Here is a 15,290-nt window from a genome sequence, read left to right on the forward strand (position 1 = left end):
TTCGAACCTAGGCCATCTGGCTCCAGAATTTGCCCCTCATGACCATGCCCTCCTGCCTCGCCTCAGCTCTGAAGGGGCCACTCACAGAAGGGGAAGGCTGACTCAGGGTAAGAGGTGCAGGAAGAGGCACGAAGATGCATTCAGCCAGACTAGTAATCAGAGCATTAAAACCCGAGACCCCACTTTATTGGGGTGACGCAGATTAGGAAGCAGGATGATGACAGCAAGTGGTGAGGAGCCAATGGGAAGGCTGGACCCTCCTGCCCGCCGGGGAGAGCGTGGGCCAGAGCAGCAGCACGGAGAGCAACCCTGGCTATCCCTGGGGGAAGAGAGAATGCCTGTCTCCAGCCACAATGGGACCCCTGGACATAAACCCCAGGGGTTCAGAAGGACACAGGCATGTGGGTGCTCACTGAAGTACTGGCCGTGGTGGTGTGGAGCTGGGGGTGACTTGAACACCAGGGGACTAGAAATGTGAGGGTGGTGGATGCACGTCACATATGACTGTTCAGCAGGCAGACATAAAGCACTGGAGCCCACAGAGCAACGAGATCTCAAAAACACGGCATTTGGTGAAAACCGGAAGAAAAAGAAAGAATTAGATATGGAGCCCAAAACCATTTCTGGAAGCAGATGTTTTCCTCAAACCTCAATATATATTTTGCAAGGATATGTACCTAGCTACAGACACACCACAATCACCCCAGAGTGGGGGAGGGGATGGAAGGAGGACTAGAGGATGAAGAAGGAAAAAATTACAACAAAAGTTTACCCAGTGACACGGGAGGCAACACACACATCGTTTCCACCAACAGACAAGTAGTCTATGGGAGCAGGACTTGACTTGCCCTCCAATTTCTGGGGTTACGTGAGGGCGGAAGAAGAGGCAGAAGGCAGAAACTGGACACAAATCACTACACTTCTTCAAAAGAAAATCTTTGCTCTCAAATGCCACGGTCTGTTGGGCCTGACACAATTTGTTAACTTTGCCTCGGTCAGGGACCAAGTCTGGAGGCCTTTCTCAGCTGTGGCAGGCATCTGGTTGTCTACTCAATATCCACTCCCCTCTTCCCCTGGAAGATGGACCCCAACTGGTCAAAGGCAATCAGGACATGGCATTCCTCTGCGGAGTTGACTGGCCTGGTAAGGAGAACACATGACCTCAGCTGGACCAATCCTAGACTAAAGGGAAGTATTTATAACCCATGAGGGACTGGGCTCTTTTTTTTTTCTCTCTCTCCTGATGTCTGTGGACAAGAAAGCAGGTGGCCCTGTCACTGGCAGCCATCTTGGGGCCAAGAGGCACACATATATATATAGAGAGAGAGAGAGCGTGAGAGAGAGCGAGAGCAAGAGAGAGAGAAAGCTCTAGGATGAAGCTAACACTGAGAACCTTGATGGCAGACATTTGAGCTGCTGACCCTACCTCGCCTGCCGCCCACTCACTTCTGACTCCCAAGACATATTAAACGTCTTTACCGTTGGCCAGATGATGTCAGTGTTTTTGTTACTTGCAACTAAAAGCATCTTAACCGAGAACCACAAACTAGGCAGCCATTTTTCGACTGTTGAACGAGGAAAATCCCTGCAAGAGGGAAATGGGGCATCTGAGACACCAACGGGAAGGGATGCTGAACCCCAACGTACAGAGAACATTTACAAGTCTCCAGGTGCATGTCCCCTGCCTGTTGGGTCAGCACCACACAGGCAATGCCACAGAAACAGGCAGTGGCGCTGTCCCTGGCACACAAGGGGTCCGGAAACCTTCAGCAGTGGGTTACTTCGTTTCCTTCATTCTTCACAAGAACCCAGTTGCAGCCAGTTTCCTATGTTCTATTTCTCCTGAAAACGGCAGGGGGTTAATCCCCAGCTGGCTGGAGCTGAGGATGAGAGACAGGACAAGAAGCCCAGCCTGGCTCTCCTGCAGCGACTCTGTTCCTGAATCAAAGGCTGGACGTCTGGATGTAGGGACCCTGATATCTGAGCACAGCTGGACTCTCTGACACGGCACACGGCCTGAGGACTTCAGCGAGGAGACCCCACCAGCTGCGGTGACTCACTACCGCATCGGAATCAAGGGAAAGACCCAAATGAGATGAAAGGGGAGTCAAGGAGACCTGCCCTCTGGAGCTGGCCTGCCCTGGTGCCAATGGCCTCTCTGCCATTGTGACCCTTGACAAGTGATTTCATTTGAGCTGCCTCATCTATAAATCAAGAACAGGGACTTCCCTGGTGGTCCAGTGGTTAAGACTCTGCACTTCTACTGCAGGGGGCACAAGTTCGATCCCTGGTTGGGGAAGTTCTGCATGCCGTGCAGTGCGGCCAAAAAGAAAAAGAAATTTAATAAAAATATAAAAAATAAAATAAAATAAGAACAGAAGTACCCATCTCACAGAACTGTTGTACGGATAAAATGAACTAACACGTGCAAAGTGCTTAGCATGGAGCCTGGCACAGAGTAAAAGCTTTAAGAAATGTGAGCTATTTTATTATCATTATGATCTCATGGTATCTGTCTAATAAAGTATAATTACGTACAGTAACATGTACCTGTTTGATGAATTTTGACACATGTCTACACCTGTGTAACTCACACCCCAAACAAGATGTAGAGGCTGCCAACCACACACATTAACTGAGCGCCTTGTTCCAGGAGTCATCCCTGACCCTCTTCTTCACAGACTGGTCTGTTGAAGACCTACAAGGCTCTCTCGCCAGTTCGCTTTCATCTGCATTCAGGCCCACTTGCTGTAGGCTCTGTCCTCCAGCTTCCCTGACCCCAATCTCTCAGTGTGGCAGCCACAGTTATCACTTAAAAATGCAGATCTGACTAGGTCCCTCTCCTGCCTGAAACCCTTCCGGGGGCTGACCTCAGGGTAAACCCTCAACCCCTCCCTTGGCCTACAGGCCCTATGCTCTGCCCTGCCCTGCCCATCTCCCTCACCTCTGCAGACAGATCCAGATCCCCCTTTCTCTCTCTTCCCATCTCACTGGCAACTTTTTTAATATCCATTTTTACTGAGGTAATTGTAAACTCACGTACACTTGTAAGATATGATACAGAGAGATACTATATACACTTTACCCAGTTTGGCAAATGGTAACTTTCTGCAAAAATGAAGTACAATATCATAACCAGGAAATGGACATTGAAACAATCTACAGACTGTATTCAGATTTCCTGTATTCATTTGTGTGTGTGTCTTCTGTTCTATACCACTTCATCACCTGTGTATGTCTATGTATCCACTATCACAACCAAGATATGAGCAGTTTCATTATCACAAAGATAGATCCCTCATGTTACCTTTTATAATCACACTCACTCCTTCATAACCCCCTATCCTTAACCCCTGACAACCACCAATATGTTCTCCATTTGTATGATCTGGCCATTTAAAAATGTTGTATAGGGGCTTCCCTAGTGGTGCAGTGGTTGAGAGTCCGCCTGTCAATGCAGGGGACACGGGTTCGAGCCCTGGTCTGGGGAGATCCCACATGCTTCAGAGCAACTAAGCCTGTGCACCACAACTACTGAGCCTGCGCTCTAGAGCTGGCAATCCGCAACTACTGAGCCCACGTGCCACAACTACTGAAGCCCGTTCTCCGCAACAAGAGAAGCCACCGCAATGAGAAGCCCACGCACCACAACGAAGAGTAGCCCCCTCTCACCTCAACTAGAGAAAGCCCGCGTGTAGCAACGAAGACCCAACGCAGCCAAAAATAAATGAATTTAAAAAAAAAAAAGAGTGCAACGGCCGGGTCATATGACAGTTGCACACTTAGTTTTTAAGAAAGTGCCAATCTGTTTTCCAGAGTGGCTGTACCACTTGACATTCCCACCAGCAAAGTATGAGAGACCCAGTTCCTCCACATCCTTGTCACTGGCAACTCTGGATCATTCATTCGACAGATATTATTGAGCAGCTCCTGCGTGCCAGGTACTAGATGTTGGGTTTACACCACCAAACAAGACACATAATTCACATTATCAAATAGGAGCTTACATCCTAAAGGGTGTAGATAGGCAGAACACAAGTCAACAAACTGAGTAAGTGCTAAGAAGAAAATAAACAGTGATATGATAAGGAGAGTGGGCAGGAAGGCGGCACAGCACAGTGATTATGAAGCCACACAGCCTGGGTTCAAATCCTGACTCCACCACTTCCCAGCTGTGGGGCTTGGGCAAGTGACCTGACCTATCTGTGCCCTGGTTTCCTCATCTGGTTCCTATGAATACCTACCTCCTAGGGTTGTTGGGAGGACTGAACAAGATCCTGAGTGCCACGGGGCCAGCCACTCGGGTCTGGATGTGGACTCCATCAGTTCAAAAGTCTCTATAAGAGCCTCTGAACTACCGCATTGCTGAGAAGCCACACTTAAAAGTTTTGTGGGTTTCCCGAGACAGGATGCACCCAAGTGCTCAGAAGGAAGACCGCCCACCCCCGCCCCGCAAGGGTCAGAGCCCCGCTCTGGGAGCTCTGGGAATGGGCGGCCATGGACACGACAGAAGAAGGGACAGCAAGGCCCTCCACTTACCCAGCAACTGGCAGAGGCCACTCCAGCAGAGGAGATGCCAGGACAGGATCAGAGGAACTGCTCAGGGTACCTGGGCCTCTCCATATACCCTGGGAATCTGACACCATTCCCAGGCTGGAGGACTCATCTGAGCCTTGCTGAGGGGCTGGGGCACAGGGCCTCCCCAAACTCTTGGCCCACAAAACAGCCATTTCCTGTGCAGAGCTGAGGAGACAAAGGTAATCTGGAAACTCTCCTCTCTACTCTGTCCTACCTCTCTCCAGGGCCTGGCCCACAAGAGGGAACTGACAGAAGCATATTGGTTGGCATCGTACAAAAGAAATAGGGAAATGGGTGGGGGTGGAGCTATTGGCAGCTCCAGGCCCAGGAGGAAACAAGGCCATCTTTGAGGGGGGCAGGCTGGGGTCCCTTCTCTGAGAGGATGGGATCATGAATCAGCGAGGCCCCGAGCCTTTCTGAGGAAGAGGCGATGCTGCAGTGACCTGTTTTGCGGGCCTCCCAGTGGCCGGGATGGATCAGCAAGCTGCTTCTTTCCTAAGGACTGATGAGTCTGGAACCAGGGCACCTTCTCCTTATGCAGACTGCAGACTGAGGGCCAGAAGGCAGCACAGCACTTCAAGGTGACAGGGGAGGGCTGCAGTCTCTGACCCTGACCCTGGCTTGCAGCAGTTGGTACAAAGTGTTCTGGGGGAGGAGGGAGTCAGGACACCAGGCCTTGAAAGTGCACACAGGAGCTAAAAAGCTAAAGCAAACCAAACCAGCATCATGGGTCTCGGGGCCACGGGAAGAGGTCCAAATCATTATGGATGGCTCGCCAGGCCCAGTATGACCCAGGCTGCTAACCTGTCCCCCCATCCCTCTGCTCAGGCCACACCAGCCTCTGTTCCTCCAGCACATCTCAGGGCCCTTGTACAGGCTCTTCTTCCTGCCCCCAAACACCAGCCTCCAGCCTGCCCCTGGGCAAGTTCCCACTTATCCTTCAAGTCGAGGCTTACAGGTCACTTCTTCTCAGACACTCCCAACCCCACTCCAGCCTTGAATAAGACCCCACCTCCAGCCCTGTTACTCTCTTTCAAAGGCATTCTGGGCTCTTCTTTTAGAGTTTAATTACCAGTTAAATTACGTGGTTATTTGAGTGATTATTTGATATCTATCTCCCCCCAGTAGATGGGGAATGCCATGAAGTCAGACTAATAGCTCATCACGTTTATGGAACACCCACAGGTGTCTTACAGCATTGTCTCACAGACCCCTTACAATAGCTCTATGAGGTCAATACTCTCATTATCCTAATTTACAGATGGGGAAGCCGTATCAGTCCTGGTCACGGGGCCAGGCACTCAGCAAATGGTTAGTTTGGGAGAGGGCACACGGATGTCTGGGTTACACTTTCAATTATTCCTTCCCCCTAATACCCCCGGTGTGTGGAGGGGAGCCCACTGGGAAGCCCAGGTCCACAGAACACACTACTGTCACTCACACTCTGGCACGATAGCCTCTGATTCCAAGGGCTCCTTCTGGTTCTAGTCCCTCCCCAATCCAACAAGATACTAACTGAGCATATTTTTACTGTGCAGCTACTGTGTGTCAGGTGTGGCCAAAGCACTAGAGACACAGCAACAGACAAAACACACGGCGGGGGTGGGGGGGGGCGATGACTGACGACACGTTCACAGGCTCATGTCTGCCAGGGAGATGGATACAAAGTCCTGTTGTTCTGCAGTAAACAGATCAGTGGTTTTGTGTGTGTGTGTGGGGGGGGGGGGCAGAGGGTGGAAGGGTGCAAACAAATAGGCAGGGCTGTGAAGCTACCCTGTATGATGCTGTAACAGTGGATACATGCCACACACGTCAAAACCCATAGCATATAGAACACAAAGCATGAACCCTAACTGTAAACTATGTACTTTAGTTAACAACGATGTACCAGTACTGGTTCATCAGTTCTTAAAACAATGTACCACACTAATACGAATGTAAATAAAAGGGGAAACTTTTATTTAGAGTGGGCAGAGAGGGAGTTCGTGGGAACTCTCTGTATTTCATGATCAATCTTCTGTACACCTTTTAAAACTGCTCTTAAAAAAAAAAAAAGCAAAGCTGTGTTTCTCTTGAATCCACTCCCATCAGCTCTATCCTTGATTCTCCCACCATCTTCACCTTCTCCTCGCAAATCTCCACTCTGCTGGCTCTCAACGCCTTCATTAATCCCCTGGTGCTCAGGCCAAAACCTCAGTGCCATCCTCCTTCTCTCAACCCCACATTCAGTCCATTCATAGTTAGTATTGGCTCCAGCTTCAAATCATGGTTAGGATCTGCCCGCTTCGCCCTGCTTCACCTCCCACCCCCGCCAGCCTGGACCATGAACTGTAGCAGGAGCTCCCTCCCTGATTTCCTGGCTCCCTCCCCTGGTCCCACACACAACCAGAGGGACTCTGCTAACTTGAGTCAGAACATATCCCTCCACTGCTCGGAACCATCCCACTATACATTCAGGAAAAAGCCTCAGTCCCTATAAGGCCTCACGTGTAACTCTCTGACCTCATCTCCTCCCATGTTGTCTTTATTTCACCTACTGAGATGGGTGTGTAATGGCATGTCATTGTGGTTAGCACTTGCATTTCCATGATGATGATTAAGGATGGTGAGGCAGGTACTTTAAATAATAATAACAATAACAAATGGTTACCATTTACACAGAACTTATTATGTGCCAGGCACTATGCTAAGTGTTTTTTTGTTTCGTTTTGTTTTTTGCGGTATGCGGGCCTCTCACTGTTGTGGCCTCTCCCATCGCGGAGCACAGGCTCCGGACGCGCAGGCTCAGCAGCCATGGCTCACGGGCCCAGCCGCTCCGCAGCGTGTGGGATCTTCCCGGACCAGGGCACGAACCCGCGTCCCCTGCATCGGCAGGCGGACTCTCAACCACTGCGCCACCAGGGAAGCCCTGCTAAGTGTTTTATATATACAGCTGCCTTCTCCAAACCTCTCAGGCCAAATGAGTTCTGGGATTCTGGATGATTTGATTTTAGAAAAGCAATGGAGAGCTTATACCCAGCAGGGTCTAGGGAAGCATCCGTCACATCAACATTTCTGCAGTGATGATAATCTGTCTATTGGGGTAGCATTCCACCTGGGATTGTGGATCTGTATGAAACCCCTGAATCCCCACAACCACTTTGCGAGGCAGGCAGTGTTATCATCTCTCGTTTATAGATGGGGAAACTGAGGCATGGGAAGGTTAAGTGCCTTGGCCACACTTGCACAGGTAGAAGTGGAAGGCTGGGATTCCAACACGGGCCTTTTGTACTACCGTCCTCTTTACTGGTTCTTGGGGTAGCTGACAGGAAATTAATCAATACTGAATGAATGAATGAATGAGATTAAGCTGGGCAAGTGAGAGAACTCAGGCTTTCCAAGAAGTTACTGCTCATGGCAGGAAGATCAAATACCACTGGGCTAACTGTATGTGTTTAACCTACTTAATTTAGTTTGAATACAAGACCTATCCAAATATAAAGCAAGATTTCCCCCCTGAAAAATGACCCTCAGCAATAAGAGCTGTGTTTCAAAGTTTTCATATTATTTTATCTTGATGAACAAAGTGCAATTTGGAAAAAGCCACATTAGCATCTAAAGATTTCAGTGATGCTAGTTTTGGCAACAATGAAAAAGGAGGCATATATTATAATAGACTCAGGAACTGTTCCCGAGGGAACTGTTCCCGAGGGCTTGACCTCACGATTCCAAGTGTTATAAGTCACTTAAAGAGGCCCTTTAAAGATAGAGAGCAAGATAGGGACAAATAATTGTAAGCAACATTCATTTAATTAACTAGAATTTTGAAAACTGAAAAAAGGCTGTGGAAAGTAAGACTGAAAACTATCTTGAGGCAAAGTGCTGCTGTGTGGGATGAAACTGAATTTTCCTAAACTGTCATTTATTATTCATATCGGAATCATTAGTCTGACTGACTCAAAAATGAGTGCTTATGTAACTGCTTTTAAATGTTCCCATTTTTTCATTTATTCATTTTCAGTAACTGTCTTAAAAAAAAAAAGTGTCTTTTTCCCTTAATGTAACATAGTAAAAGTTATTGGCTACACTTTAGAGATCACCAATATACAACTAAAAGGGGAATTTTAAAAAGTTGTCTAATGATATATGACTGCTTGGGATACAGTTTCCAGCAACAACTTAATACACAGATTCAAGAAGTACCACATCACAAGCACTTCAGATGGAGGTGGAAATGATGTATTCTGGAAATATGGGTAGATGACTCAGAAAAGGGGCTCTAATGATGATAAGGAGGCCTTACGTGAAGAGTGTAACATTTTATGATGTGAGAGGATCTAAGCCACATTTTGAATTCAACATTTTTGATGTCATGATTCTAAATGTGTCACAAAATTAATAAATTGAAAAATACAGATAGGCAGCTGATTATGTCGTCAATATCCCTAAACATTTCAAGCAGACCCCAAAACTTAAAAAAAAATTTTCTCTTTGGAAAGATGGGGAATCATCTTGTCTTGGGATACACACAGTATTCTTTATTTTTAGTGCAAATATATATTTTTTAAATCTGGAAGGAACACTCCAGGCTTGAAAAAGTGATTATCTTGGCAGAGTCTGGGTCCTCTGATTTCTTTTTTTTAAACAACAAGCAAGTATTACTTTGATAATCAGACATGCATATAAACAACACAGCTTTATAACGTGAAGCTCACCGAAGGGCACAGTAAAGCAACAGTTCCCACCCTCAGCCGCACCCTGGAAACATCTGGGGAGCTTTAAAAAAAACCCCCATCCCACGCCTGGTCCTACCCTTGGTGACTCTAGTGAAATGTTCTGGGGTGGGGCCCAGGCCTTGGGGTTTCTTAAAGCTCCCCACGTGACTCTAATATGCCACAAAGATGAGAATTATTATTAAAGCAAAAATTTTCAAATTTTTCTGCAGAACATGTTACTAAGTGCCTTTCAGAAAATAAAAAGATTCCATAGTCAAAGAAGCAGGTTTCTTCCCTGCAAGATTTCTCAAAGCCTGTACTATGCAAATGTGTACCAAGACTTTTACAAGAGGAGGACACAGTACAAGGTGGATAGATATCTGTGTGCGTGTGTGTGTGTGTGTGTGTGCTATTGCGCGCGCGCGTGTGTGCTCAGCATCCTTTCTTTCCAGCAGCCATGTTGTTAGCAAGTCCTGGCCATTCTACCTCCTAACCTGCCCCCCTCCTCACCCTCCACTCCCTCCCATCCTGGTTCTGTCCTCCACCGTCTCCCGTCTGGACTATGGCAGAAGCCTCCTCCCTGCTCTCCCACTGGCCCTATAAATTCACTGCCTACAAAGGTGGACTACAGAGATCCTTGGGTCACACAGAGTTTGAAAAAGCTTCTGTTTCCACCCCTGAGACTCCCTGCAATGTCCCAACTGCCACCCAATGATCATGGAAGGGACCTGTCTTAAGGTAAAAGTGCATCATGGACAGCCCAGCTGCTGCAGAATGAACCTGGGTTCTCCACCACGCCATCCGTGTTGAGCGCCGAATCACCAGCCCAGAAGGCAGCCCCAAAACACTTGGACTTGGGGTTGGGGAGCCCACACATTTCCTGACAGCTTAAGCCAGCACAAATGGGGTTTGTTACTACTTATAGCCCAAAGAATCCAAACTAAATGCTCTCTATTAAATGACCCTATTTCATTGGTCAGAAGTTTTTTCACGAAGTAAAATTATATTATTTGTTTCTCTTCTGGTTTCTTATCTGTCTCCCCTTCAAGAATGCCAGCTCCGTGAGAGCAGGGACATTTGTCTGTCTTGTCCATAGTTACGTCCCTCGGACCTGAAACACTGTCTGCCAAAGAGCTGAAACTCAGCATTTGCTGAAAGAATGATTGAGCTCATTTGATTCTTTCAACAGCTCCAAAAGGTAGGTGTTAACAGATACCAAACTCCTCCTCACAGCCACGCAGACCCTGCATGGTCTGCCCCCAGCTTCTTCTCCCCAACTCCGTATCCTACAGTGTTGCTGGCCACCTTCCAGTTCCTTCCCAGAACCAAGCTCCTTCCCAGCTCCAGAACTCCGCTGATGCTGTTCCCTCTACTGGGACTGCTGCCCCCATCCATTAAGGTCTACACATCCTTCAGGCCTCCCCTCAAACGGCAGTCCTTATGAGAGACATCTCCTGACCTCTCGAAACATGTCAGGTCCCCCCGGCTAGGCTGTCATGGCTCCTCCATCAGGGCACTTAGTGCAGATGTAATGACACAGCGGCTTCTATGAATTCTTACTGAGGTTCTGTTTCCTCCACCGAACCTCTGTACTTCCAGAGCCCTCTTAGAAAACCCGGCACACAGTAGGTGCTTAATAAATACCACACTTGCCTATTGTGGCCAGGATATTTACTGCTCACTGAATACCCACATGCTCCCACATCCCGGCCCCTTGCAGTTAGTTAGGCAAGGCCACACGGCTAGTTCTGGGTGTGAGCAGAGGTGACCCGCGTCACTCTGGCCTTGGCATCTAAGTGCTGCGGTGTGACCCTCTAGGTCCCCTGTACTGCCATGGTGACCCTGAGACTGTGTGTTCCAGTTGTGATGCTACAAGACAGGGGAGCCCCCCCCACCGGCCCCATCCTGGGTCCCTGAGGTTCAAGGCAAAGCCCCCAGCTGAGCTGACTTGGGTCATGAGTAAGAAATAGATATTTGCTGTGTTCAACCTCTAGGATTTCAGGGTTAATTTGCTCCTGCAGCGGAATCTTGCCTCTCACTGGCATTCTGTGTGAATGAATGAAGGCAGACACAACTGTGATTACAGACTGGGAGGTGAGGAGCAAGGAGGTGGCCTTCAGCTGGCAGTTCTGAACTCAGGGCAAGAGGGGCAGACTGCATAACTACTCCCCGGGGAATCGCCACTTTCAGTGCCTGATGAGGCAGATGAAAGGACCCAGAGCCCCCACTCCCTTCAGACAGAGCCTGAGGCCTCGGGGCGCTCATCAAACACAGCTCTTAAGGGATCACAGCCAAGTCTCAGCCCCTGGGAATTGGGAAGAGGCTGCTCAGAAGCCAGCAACACCCTGGGAAAACCCTATTAGTTAGGGGAAGCTGAAACAGCAAGGCTGCATGAAGGGCCTGGGCTAATTCGGGCTGACAACCTTCCCTCGGAATCACCCACTGGGGCTCTGCCCTCCCAGCTCCATCCCAGAGAATAAATCACACTGTCAGGTCTAATTTGGGACTCGGCGGATGGGTTGAGCAGAGAGAGCATCCATGCGTTCTGCCCACAGAGGTCAAGGGCAGCCCACACGCTGGAGGCCAATGTGAAAGGCCTGGGGACTAATTGGAAAGGGGACTGGGAGACCGGAAGCTATGGGTTTCCAATACCCACCAAGGAAACTCCTCTCTTCTCCCGTAAAATTTCTGGCCCAGGCCTCAGTTGTACAAGCCCTGTTTCCAGAGCACAGTCCAGCTATATCCAGGCACCATGCTAGCTCAGGGCTGGGCACGAGGTAAACACTCCTATTTGCTGAATAAATAATCCTAACAGCAGCAGTGAGTGCTTATTATTCTCTTCCAGGCTGGTGACCAGGCTGCCTAACTTCTGACATGCGGTAAAGGCTAATGAATCTACGTGGCCACCAGCGCCATCTCATCTATTATACGACTACTTCGGCCAGGCACTAAGTACTTGAGATTCGCAGTCACGTTGTAATTCCCAAAACAACCTTAGGAGGAAACAGAAGCTCCCAGAGTTAGGCTCCCTACTTGGGGCTCGTCAGTGATCAAGCTAAGACTAGACCCCAGGTTAGCTGGACTCTGTGCTCTCGGCCACTGTGTCAGCCCGTTGTGATTGATTTCGCAGCCTTCAAGAAGCTGGCCCTGAAGCCCCAAGCCAGTGTCAGGTGTCTCCTCAGAGTTCCCATGGCCCTGTGGCTTTCCCTCTTAGGACTCTCATGACGCTCATGACAGAGCTTTCCCCAAATACTCTCTATCCAAGAGGGTATCCCTGTAAGCCTAGTGCTCAAATGGGATATGTTTGCTGGATGGACGGATGGAAACCCAAGTCCAAACCCTTCATCTTACAGAGGAAGGGGGTGGAGATTCAGCAAGGAGAGCTGCAGTGAAAGAGTTTCACTGGAGAAAGGGGAGGTGGAGAAGAGGGGGGAAATTGCTCCTTGACAAATCTCTGTTCTTCCTTCAAAGCCCAAAGCTGCTTCCAGGAGACCTCCCTGACCCCCAGGCTTGCCTGGGCACTTCCTGTGGGCTCTCATCAGCCCCTGGGGTTCCCACATACAGCCCTGACCACCCTGGGCTGTCACTGTCTGAGGGCCTGCTCCCTCCCTGGACGAGGAGCCCCCCAAGTACAGGGTCCGCTGAGCCATGAGGCCGTCTCACCCACACCACTACACTACAGGGATGGGCACCGAGGGGGCACATAGTAAATGTGTGTTGAATCAACCAGCAGAACCCCAAGAAAGGAAAGAAGGCTGGAAGCGTCATTCTGGGAAGAAGAGTTAAAAGCACAGGTACAGTGTGTTTGGAAAAGGAGGCCAGGAGAAGACTCTGCCATCTGCAAGCCACCAAGGGCTGCCAGGAGGAAGATGTGTGGCTGGTGCCCTTCATCAGGACTGGACCAGAACCAGTGAGAGACAGTTACACAGAACGGATGTGATTCACGAGGAAGCTTTTTAATGATCAAAACTTCCCTAAAGCAAAATATGCTGCCCTGTCCCTCCCTTCCTAGATGAATTTAAACTGAGGTCAGATAGCTAGCAGTCTGGGACCCCAGGACCTCTTACGAAGCGACAAAGTGTAGTGGCCAAGAGCGAGGGCACTGGAGACACTGCAAAGGTTCCCACCCTGGCTCCTCTGCTTGATAAAGGGCGTCACCACTCTATGCCTCAGTTTCCAAGTCATTACTATGGAGAGATCACAGCAGTGACATCATAGGGTGGGTGGAAGGACTGAATGAGATCATGCACGTAAAGTGCTTACAGCAGGGCTCGGCATAGAGTCTGCACCCATTAATGTTCATTATTATTGTTTTTGTTCCCCTGTGGAGCCAGACACTGTTGGCTGGATAACCCAACTGACACTCTCAGTTCCCTTTTTCTCTGGCTTCCTCCTCAGGAGAGGCTGAAAAGCCAAATAACATTTCTCACCTTCCTTGAAATACGGAGAGGCTATGTGACCCATTTCTGGTCAATGAGATGTAAGTGGAATCTTCTGGGGAGGGGGATTCTGGGATTGCTGAAGTGGTTCAGAACTGAAAGAAAACCACACTGCTTGGAGTTGACTCTCCCCCTTCCTTGTTCCAGTTGTAGCTGCAAGCAGCAACCTTGCAACCATGAGGGAAAGGCCAAGGGAATCAAGGAGGCCCCAGCCCGGACGTCCCTCAGCCTCTGAACTGACATCGGCAGCCAAGTACCTCTGGGTTTGCTGTTATGGGAGAGAAATTGAGCCTCATTTGTTTAAGCTGCTGTGAGCTGGGTTTTCTGTTTTTGCCGCTGAAAGCATTCCCGGCTGATACACCCATCATGACACAAATGGCTCAGGGCACATGTCCATGGTCATCGTTTGCCAGCCTCAGTTCAGGTCCCCGGCTGAGAACCCCTGATCCAGAGGAGAAAGAGTGGAAGGTCAAGACAGGACAGCGTGTACCAAACCTCACTAGCTGTGCTTCACCCTTCCTTTTCAACTGCATCTATGTCCCAGCTGTACAATTACTTACTTAATAGTTCCTTTAAATCAACTCACTTTTAAACTTGAATATATATACATATATGTAAAACAAAATCTACATTCCTACCAAAACAAAAAACTGGTATCTTTTGTTCCAAAGGTAACTTAATGAATAAATACAATGAGGGAATTCCCTGGTGGTCCAGTGGCTAAGACTCCACGCTTCCAATGCGGGGGGCCTGGGTTCGATCCCTGGTTGGGGAACTAGATCGTGCATGCCGCAACTAAGACCTGGCACAGCCCAATAAATAAATATTTAAAATAAATAAATAGATAAATAAGTAAATAAATAAATACAGTGAAAATGAACAAAAGATATTCATCCACATATCCCTGAAAGTTAGCTGATGTAGCATAATTTGGGTTCGATGGACAAGCAAGAATTCCTCATTTCTGTCTTCTATCGGGGAAAAAAAATCAGCAGATCTGGCAAGACTTGGCATTTCCCCAGGGCAACAAATGGGCTAGAGCTCAGTAGGGGCTGCCCCTCAGAGAGGTAACACGTTTTCCTGTTTGCCACAATTCCTGAAACCCTGTTCAGAAATGAGAGAATTCGTTTAGCTCTCCTGGCTGGCAGATGGAAGAATTAGGTCGGGGTCCTGCCTTGTTCCTTCCCTTCAGGGCCTCCTCAGAGAGGCCTTCCTGGATCACCTGGTCTAAAATCACCCCCTTGGACTTCCCTGGTGGTCCATTGGTTAAGACTCCGTGCTCCCAATGCCAGGGGCATAGGTTCGATCCCTGGTTGGGGAACTAAGATCCCACATGCCGCACGGTGTGGCCAAAAAAAATAAAAATTAAAATAAAATAAAATCACTGTTGCTCCCAGTCAGTCCTCTTTCCTGCTTTACTGATCCCTGTAGTACTTATCCCCACATTTACTCGTTTGTCTGCTTATTGTTTTATCCTCCAGTAGGATGTCAGTTCCTGTAGGGAAAGGATTGTGTTTGAATCCCCAGCGCCTGGACCATAACAGTAGGTGCTCAGAGGCCTTTGTTGAGTGAAATAAGA

General features: G+C 48.8%; 1 protein-coding gene and 1 non-coding gene across 17 annotated transcripts in view; one reads left to right on the forward strand and one right to left on the reverse strand.

Annotated features, from left to right (window-relative positions):
• The window catches only part of SIPA1L3 (signal induced proliferation associated 1 like 3), a 237,685-nt gene that overhangs the window by 123,082 nt on the left and 99,313 nt on the right, over positions 1-15,290 (reverse strand). The window contains exon 1 of one of the 16 annotated variants that reach the window (XM_060132597.1): positions 13,969-14,022. The exons of the other annotated variants lie outside the window; for them this stretch is intronic. The gene's annotated coding sequence lies outside the window, so the exon portion shown is untranslated. Of the gene's footprint in view, positions 1-13,968; positions 14,023-15,290 lie in introns of those variants that run through there. 16 annotated transcript variants of the gene reach the window in all.
• TRNAR-UCU (transfer RNA arginine (anticodon UCU)) lies at positions 2,227-2,299 on the forward strand. The gene has a single exon. It is a non-coding gene; the product is annotated as a tRNA-Arg (tRNA).

This window comes from Lagenorhynchus albirostris, chromosome 19 (genome assembly GCF_949774975.1).
Source record: "Lagenorhynchus albirostris chromosome 19, mLagAlb1.1, whole genome shotgun sequence".
Taxonomy (NCBI): domain Eukaryota; kingdom Metazoa; phylum Chordata; class Mammalia; order Artiodactyla; family Delphinidae; genus Lagenorhynchus; species Lagenorhynchus albirostris.